This window comes from Sus scrofa, chromosome 17, assembly GCF_000003025.6.
Source record: "Sus scrofa isolate TJ Tabasco breed Duroc chromosome 17, Sscrofa11.1, whole genome shotgun sequence".
In the NCBI taxonomy this organism is placed as follows: domain Eukaryota; kingdom Metazoa; phylum Chordata; class Mammalia; order Artiodactyla; family Suidae; genus Sus; species Sus scrofa.
The window spans coordinates 27,788,970-27,797,935 of NC_010459.5; positions in this window are offsets into that span (position 1 = coordinate 27,788,970).

Below are 8,966 nucleotides of genomic sequence, written 5' to 3' on the forward strand. Positions count from 1 at the left end.
AGGCACAGCCCTAGAAGAGACAAAAGACCATAAAAAAAAAAAAAAAAAAAAAGAAAGAAAGAAAGAAAGAAAGGCTGTGAGTAGGGAGTTCTCCTGCAGTGCAGTGGGTTAAGATCTGCTATTGTCACTGCAGTGGCCTGGGTTGCTACTGTGGCATGGGTTCAATCCCTGGCCCTGGAATTTCCACATGCCTCGAGGGGAGCCAAAAAAAAGAAAGCTGTGAGTAGATGAAACCAAGCAGTCTTCTTGCTGGCTGTTCAGAGACACCTGCTCCACCCTGACCCACGAAGAGTCCTGTATTTTGACAAGCCACCACCCCACCCCTCACCGTGTGTCCATGCAGGTTGTGGTACTGAATTCTGCCGTAAAGCCATGGTCATGTGGTCCCACATAAGAATCCCCTGGGGTGTATGTACGATTACCCACCCCCACCCCAGCCATAATTCTAAATTGGATGATCTGGTTACCTGTTTCCCAGTGCCCAGGTAGAAGCCTGTGTCACAGCTCATGAACATATAGTCAGGCCATCTGGGATATTTTATTGTGCAGATCTAAAAGGCAGCACGGCACATGAACCTTTCCACAGGAAAGAAACTCATGGACTTGGAGGGCAGACTTGTGGTTGCCGAAGGAGGGGGATGGACCGGAAGTCTGGGGTTGATAGATGCAAACTATGGCATTTGGAGTGCATAAGCAATATATCCTGCTGTATAGCACAGGAAACTATATCTAGTCACTTGTGATAGAACATGATGGAGAATAATGTGAAAAAAAGAATGCGTGTGTGTGACTGGGTCACTTTGCTGTACAGTAGAAAATGGACAGAACACTGTAAACCAGCTATAATGGAAAAAAGACAAATCATTAAAAAAAAAAAAAAAGGGGACGTGCTATTGTCGTGGGTCTTTGCTACCCAAAGTGTGGCTGGGCCTCCACCTGACAGATTTGACTAGAACAAGAGATGTCGGAGTTCCTAGAGAACGGTTTTCAGCTGGAACTTCCAGTGACGAGGGGCACGTCCCACGCCTGTGAGGTCCAGTGCGGCAGCTATGAGGCGCACACGTGGCTGGTGAGGACTTGAAAGGTGGCTCGTGCAACCAAGAATAACATTTGATTTATTTAAATTTGCATTAAAAGAGCCACATGTGATCCGTGGTCTCAGAGCAGATGGAGAATAGTAAGGGGCCGACCTGGCCGACAGAGAGGGAAGTTTCTTCCATAGTGTCCTGAAGATGCCCCTTCTGCCCTGTCCTGGGCCCCGAGGCCAGCTGCCCTGAAATCAGAGATGTGCCTCAGCGCAGCCGTGCTCCCCAGACCAGCAGCGGCAGCATCACCTGGAGGCCATCAGACCCTTGGGCCCCCACCCAGCCCCCCCACATCAGAACCTGCCTTTTAATAAGGTCCCCAGGTGATGAGTATGGACATCCAGATTTGAGCAGCTCTAGGAATAAATCCTGCCCTGCTCTCCAGGGGACACATGGCCATTTATAGACACATTCTTCTAGGAGGTCACTCTGCATTGTGACCCACATCAGTGTACATTATGGGAAGTCCCAAATGGGGACAGGCACGGATTGTGGGGAACAACACACTTGTAACTGGGGATGGATTGGTGGATTTGGAAGGCAGGAGAGTCATATTTTAGCTCAATGAGCCCTCATTTATATTGGGTAGGGGAAACTGCAGAGAACTCAATGGAAGGGCCAAGATCCATCTCATCAGAACCTCAAATTCAACCCACTCTTTAGACACGGACTCCCGTGGATTTGCTGCCACATGTATTGGTAATATGGGAAATTCCTGCCTTGTCCAATAAACTAAAGGCTGGGATCATTTCTTTGCCTGGCTTCTTTCTATAATGAATCTGGGACCAATGCAATGCTTTTTCTTCTAAAGCCCCACCAGATTTTGCTTCATTCTCAAGGTGAGAGGAATTTCCTTGGAGCCCATGGGAAAAAAAAAATCGCTCAACCAAGAAAGTCATTGCATTTAGCAAGAGGGGAGAGAAAATAGAGCAAGGAGGGGTGTGATTTATGTAACCACCATTGTTTGTAATAAGTCTGGGGACAGGTCCCACTGGGAGGACATTTAGGTTGCAATTTTTGTAAACGATCATTAGGACCCAGCTGGAGGGTGGCAAGATTTGAAGCCAGAAGCAAACCCAGCCAGGAAGTGGAGTAACAGAGGGCTCAGCCCACGGGCCTGGGAGTCTGGGATCATTTCTTTGCCCAGGGGAGCACCCACAGTCATCTGTTGCGTTGGTGGTACCCTGTAGTCATCTTGCTGTGTGTGAGAATGAAAGTCAGTCTGCAGACAGCTTGTGGAAGTAATTCAGTCGCAGTTCCCTGTGTGCCAAATTCTGGATGTTCAGTCCAGACGGCCCCCCCCTGATTTTCCTTTCCTAAGGACCTCCTGTCCCCCCTGCTCCATTCCCTATTGAGCACCCCCAACCCAAATATAAAACTCAACTGGAAACTGGTTTTAGGAGTTCCCATCATGGCTCAGTGGTAATGAGCCAGACTGGTATCCATGAGGATTCGGGTTCGATCCCTGCCTCACTCAGTGGATCAGGGCATGAGCTGTGGTGTAGGTCACAGATGCAGCTCGGATCCCGAGTGGCTGTGGCTGTGGTGTAGGCTGGAAGCTGCAGCTCCGATTTGACCCCTAGCCTGGGAAACTCCACATGCCACAGGTGCAGCCCTAAAAAAAAAAAAAGAAAAAGAAGAAAGAAAGAAAGAAAAAGAAATTGGTTTTGAACTCCTCTTTCACAGCTGTTCAGGCCATTCCAAGAATGTCTCCGAGAAAGCAGATTCACCGATTGATTTGATGTGAACACTCATCTCTTTTCCTCTCCTTAGGCAAAAGCTATTTTTTAAAGTAATCATAGAATTTCATTTGTAAAAAAGCAGAAGATGAAAACAAACAAGGTATTTAATTCTGGTATTTACTGTGACTCTACCCCCATGCAAGAGCAAAGCAGTGAGGGCATTTGGTCAGTGGCCTCCTCGGAGAACTTACATGGGCCTGGCATGAGAAAGCACACCCTCGGAGCTTTGACAGATGACTTCTTATATTCCACCTCCAAAATAAGGATATAGAGGAAAAAGTCCAAAAGGGTATCAAAGCACTTATGCAAAAAGTTTTTCAAGATGACTCTTATTCACAGGTGAAGGATGGTTAAGGAGTTCTCATTGTGGCTCAACTGGTTAAGAATCCGACTAGTATCCATGAGGACAAGGGTACGATCCCTGGCCTTGCTCAGTGGGTTAAGGATCTGGTGTTGCCACAACCTGCAGCTGCAGACAAGGCTGTGAACCCACATCACTGCAGCTGTGGTGTAGGTTGGCGACTGCAAGTCTGATTCAACTCCTAGCCAGGGAACTTCCACATGCCTCAGGTGCAGCCCTAAAAAAAAAAACAAAAAAAAAAAAAACCGAAAGAAAGAAAAGATAAAAGGGAGTTCCCGTCATGGCGCAGTGGTTAACCAATCCGACTAGGAACCATGAGGTTGCGGGTTCGATCCCTGGCCTTGCTCAGTAGGTTAAGGATCCGGCGTTGCCGTGAGCTATGGTGTAGGTTGCAGATGCCGCTCGGATCTGGAGTTGCTGTGGCTGTGGTGTAGGCCGGCGGCTACAGCTTCAATTCGACCCCTAGCCTGGGAACCTCCTCATGCCGCAGGAGCGGCCCTAGAAAAGGCAAAAAGACAAAAAAAAAAAAAAAGATAAAGGATGGGATTTATTAGCTCCTTAATGCGGGAACCAGAGAGCATTTAGTAAAGTGAAGAGCATTTTGAGGGTCTGGGGGTTATAAGTATTTATAAGGACTATGGAAAGAAAAGTGCTGGGCATGGAATTAAAAGTTCTGTGATGTGTCTCACTGTCATACATACACAAAACAGTGAAAAATTGAAATATGATATAGTGTTAATTTCTATTTGGGGGAAACTACAGTCTAAAAAAAGAAATTAAGGAATCAAAAAAGGAGAAGTTCGTTCTCAAGTATTATTTCCTTTTCACCTTAAGATAAAGCAAAAGACAAATATTGGTTACATTTTTAAAAGAGATACACTGATTTTTTTAGAATGAATAAGTGAATTCATTATTTACAATTTTTGTTAAAATACAGTTGATTTGTAATGTTCTGTCAATTTCTACTGTGCAGCAAAGTGATCTTGTCATATATATATATATATATATATATGTATATATTCTTTTTCATATATTATCTTCCATTGTATTCTATCCCAAGAGATTGGATATAGTTCCCTGTGCCATTCAGCAGGACCTCATTGCTTATCCATTCTAAACATAGTAGTTTGCATCTACTAACCCCAAACTCCCAGTCCATCCCACTCTCTCCCCCCCACCACAAGTCTGTTTTCCATGTCTGTGAGTCTGTTTCTGTTCCGTAGAGAGATTCATTTGTGCCATATTTTAGATTCAACTTATAAGTGATATCAGATGGTATTTGTGTTTCTCTTTCTGATGTAGTTTGCTTAGTATGATAATCTCTAGTTGTATCCATGTTGCTGTATATGGCATTATTTTGTTCTTTTTTATGGCTGAGTAGTATTCCATTGTGTATATGTACCACGTCTTTTTAATCCATTCTTCTGTTGATGGACCTTTAGGTTGTTTCCATGTCCTGACTATTGTGAATAGTGCTGCTATGAACATAGGGGGGCATGCATCTTTTTGAATTGCAGTTTCGTCCAGATATATGCCCAGGAGTAGGATTGTTGGATCATATGGTAGCTTTATATTTAGTTTTCTGAGGAACCTCCAGACTATATTCCGTAGTGGTTGTACCAATTTTCATTCCCACCAACAGTATAGGAGGGTTCCCTGGATTTATTATTTTTTTAATTGAGGTATATTTGATGTAGAATATTATATAAATTTACAGGTGTACAACACAGTGATTCATAATTTTTAAAGTTTTACTCCATTTATAGTTGTTATAAAATATTGGCTATATTCCCTGTGTTATAATATATCCTTGAAGCTCATTTATTTATTTATTTATTTATTTTTATTTATTTATTTATTTATTTTTTGTCTTTTTGCCATTTTTCTTGGGCCGCTCCCGCAGCATATGGAGGTTCCCAGGCTAGGGGTCCAATCGGAGCTGTAGCCACTGGCCTACGCCAGAGCCACAGCAACGCGGGATCCAAGCCGCGTCTGCAACCTACACCACAGCTCACGGCAACGCCGGATCATTAACCCACTGAGCAAGGGCAGGGACCGAACCCGCAACCTCATGGTTCCTAGTCAGATTCGTTAACCACTGCGCCACGAATGGAACTCCCTCATTTATTTTATACACAGTAGTTTGTACCTCTAATTCCCTAGCCCTATATTGTCCCTCCCCACTTCCCTCTCCCTACTGGTAACCACTAGTTTGTTCTCTATATCTGTAAGTCTATTTTCTTTTTGTTATATTCATGACTTTGTCTTATTTTTCAGATTCCACATATAGGTAATATCTTATAGTATTTTTCTTTCTCTGTTGATTTATTTCACTTAGCATAATACCCTCCAAGAAAATCCTTATTGTTACAAATGGCAAAATGTCAATCTATTTTATAGCTGGGTGGTATATATACAGACCACTTCTTCTTTATCCATTCATCTGTTGATGACACTTGGGTTGCTTCCGTATCTTGGCAATTGTAAATAATCCTGAACATTGAGGTGCATGTATCTTTTCAAATTATTGTTCTCATGGTTTTTTTTTTTTTTTTTTTTTTTCCTGTGAGGAGAGCAGATATGCAACAGTGGAATGGCTGGGTCATATGATAGTTCTGTTTTAATTTTTTGAGAAAATTCCATACTGTTTTCCAAGTGGCTGACCAATTTACATTCACACCAACAGTGTACAAGGGTTCCCTTTTCTCCATACCCTTGCCAGCATTTGTTATTTGTGTTCTTTTTGATGATAGCCATTCTGACAGATATGTGATGATGTCTCATTGTGGTTTAATTGCATTTCTCTGATGATTAGTGATCTTGAGCATCTTTCCATGTGCCCGTTGGCTATCCATATGTCTTCTTTAGAAAAACATATTCAGGTCTTCTGCCCATTTTTTTAATTGGCAGATTTTTTTCTCTTTTTATAGCTGCACCTGTGGTATATGGAAGTTCCCAGGCCAGGGGTGGAATCAGAGCTGCAGCTTTGGTCTACCCCACATCCTTGTAACACTGGATCCAAGCCACATCTGCAAATTATATCATAGCTTGTGGCCATGCTGGATCCTTCACCCACTGAGTGAGGCCAGGGATCCATCCTGCATCCTTATGGAGACTGTGTTGGGTTCTTTATCTGCTAATCCACAGCAGGGACTCCCAGAACTTTTTTTTAAAATGTGGAATTCCATGAGTTGTTTATATATTCTGGATATTAACCTATAATTTGTCATATCATTAGCTTATCACTGTCTTTTAATTGGGTCAATGGTTTCCTTTGCTGTGCAAAAGATTTTAAGTTTAATTAGTTCCCATTTGTTTATCTTTGCTTTTATTTCCTTTGCTTTAGGAGACAGATCCAAAAATATCTTTCTACAATTTATGTCAGAGTGTTCTGCCTATGTTTTGTTCTTGAAGTTTTATGGTTTACAGTCTTAAATTTAGGCCTTAACAGGTCTATTTTGAGTGTATTTTTGTATATGGTGTTAGAGAATATTCTAGTTTCATTCTTCTACAAGTAGCTGCCCAGTTTTACCAGCACTTCTTATTGAAGAGAAATTTTCTCTATTGTATATTCTTGCCTCCTTTGTCATGGTTTAATTGACCATAAATGCATGGGCTTATTTCTGGGTGTTCTAGTCTGTTCCATTGATATATATGTCTGTTTTTATGTTAGTACCATAGTCTTTTGATTATTGTAGTTTTTCAATATAGTCTGAAGTCAGGGAGTATGATTCCCCAGGTCTGTTCTTCTTTCTCAAGATTAATTTGGCTGTTTGGGAGTCTTTAAAGTTTCCATACAAATTTTTTAATTATTCTAGTTGTATGAAAAAATGCTCTTGGTACTTTGATAGGGATTGCATTGAACCCGTGGGTTGCCTTGGGTAGTATAGTCATTTTAACAATATTAATTCATCCAATCCATGAGCATGGTATATTTTTTTATCTGTATTGTTGTCTTCAATTTCTTTCATGAGTGTCTTATAGTTTTCTCAGTATAAACCTTTTACCTCCTTAAGTAGGTTTATTCTTATATATTTTATTCTCTTTGATGCAATGATAAATGGGACTGTTTTCTTTTTTCCATTTTTTTATTTCTGAAAAAGAATGGATATGTGTATGTGTATCTGAATCATTTTGTTGTACAGCAGGAATTATCACAACATCGTAAATCAACTCTACTTCAATACAACTTTTAAAATATATTTTAAAAGAAAAAAGAAACAAAAAGACTCAAAGTCATATGGTGGTATTTTGGGGATTAGTTTTTTTCACTTGTATCATTGGAGAGACAGAACTGGGAATGGATTAGATGATTAATTCCTGCTTTGTGTGAAAAGGATGCTTCTAATTTCTGCTCTTGCCCCGTCCACCCCACCCCCCATCTACCCTGCAGTAGTGGCCTTGGGCCCCTTCCCCCCAGGAATCAGCCACAATAGTTTGCAGGCAGGTGCTGGAGCAAGCGGGCCAGTACCAAGCATGGTTCGGTGATGACCACCGGAAAGAGGCTCCCAGGACCCGTGGCCCTCGCCATTCCTTCCTCCAGACTGTAGGGATGGCTGGCCAGAGCATAGGGGAATGGTTTTCCCAGTGCTGCTTCTTCTGTGAGTTTAAGGATGAAACTGGAGCAGGGATGTTGTCTGGTGGAAGCTGGTAATGGAGGTGACCAAGAGATGTCCTCCAGGGCTTGGAGTACGTTGCTCATGGGCCCTCCCCTCCCCCACCGTTGTGGGCAGACTCTGGTGACCCTGGGGAGAAGTGCCTCATGCCCCTCGCCCCTGGGGTGATATCCTCCACACCTCTCCTCCTCAGTTTGGGCAGGACTGTGACTTGACACATGGCAAGGTAACCTATAGAACATGGCAATGGTATGGCTATCATGCCTGTAAATACATAATAACGTATATACAAAACTCTGTCTGGCTGGTGATGAAATAAAATTTATATTTTAAGGCAGGACAAGAAAAATTAAACATAACATTCTCTCCATGCATTTGTCTGGGCCTCCCCCCTTCCTCCCCAGTGTGCAGTGTGTATCCTCATTACACTAACCACAGCTCAAAGGTGGGAAGGCTTGGGGGTTCCCATTGTGGCTCAGTGGGTTAAGAACCCAACTAATATCCATGAGGATGGGGGCTTGATCCCTGGCCTCACTCAGTGGGTTAAGGATCTGGTGTTGCCTCAAGCTGCGGTACAGGTCAAGGATGCAGCTCGGACCTGGTGTTGCTATTGCTGTGGTGGTAGCTACAGCTCTGATTTGACCCCTGGCCTGGGAACTTCCACATGCCGCAGGTGCAGCCCTAAAAAAAAGAGACCAAAAAAAAAAAAATGGGAGGGCTTGCTCAACCCTAAAGATAATTGTTTTTTCTTCTGATGCTAGGAATGTAACTTCTTAGAAGAATAGCATTGTTTTCCAGCTCTGTAGGGTGTCCCAGTGACTTGCTGCTCACTTCGTTTGTGTTTAGTGGGACTATGTATCCTTGGTGAGCTTTATGTAAAATAGCAAGATGTCATTTTGATGTACGATCCTTTGTCTCAAAATGTGTATGACTATGCCTTCAACGTCTATCAGGCAGAACAGTTCTGAGAACTTTCTGAGAATCTGTTTCCCAATCTTCAGTTTAGAGCACATAAAAATTCCCCTTTTTCTTAACTTGATAATAAATTGGATTTCCGTCGACACTAGAATGCATTAGAGTGACAGATGCTCTCTGCTGGCCATGAAGAAGCAACTGCCAGGCTGTGAATGGCCTAGAGTGAGGGCCTTGTGCCAGGGCCAGG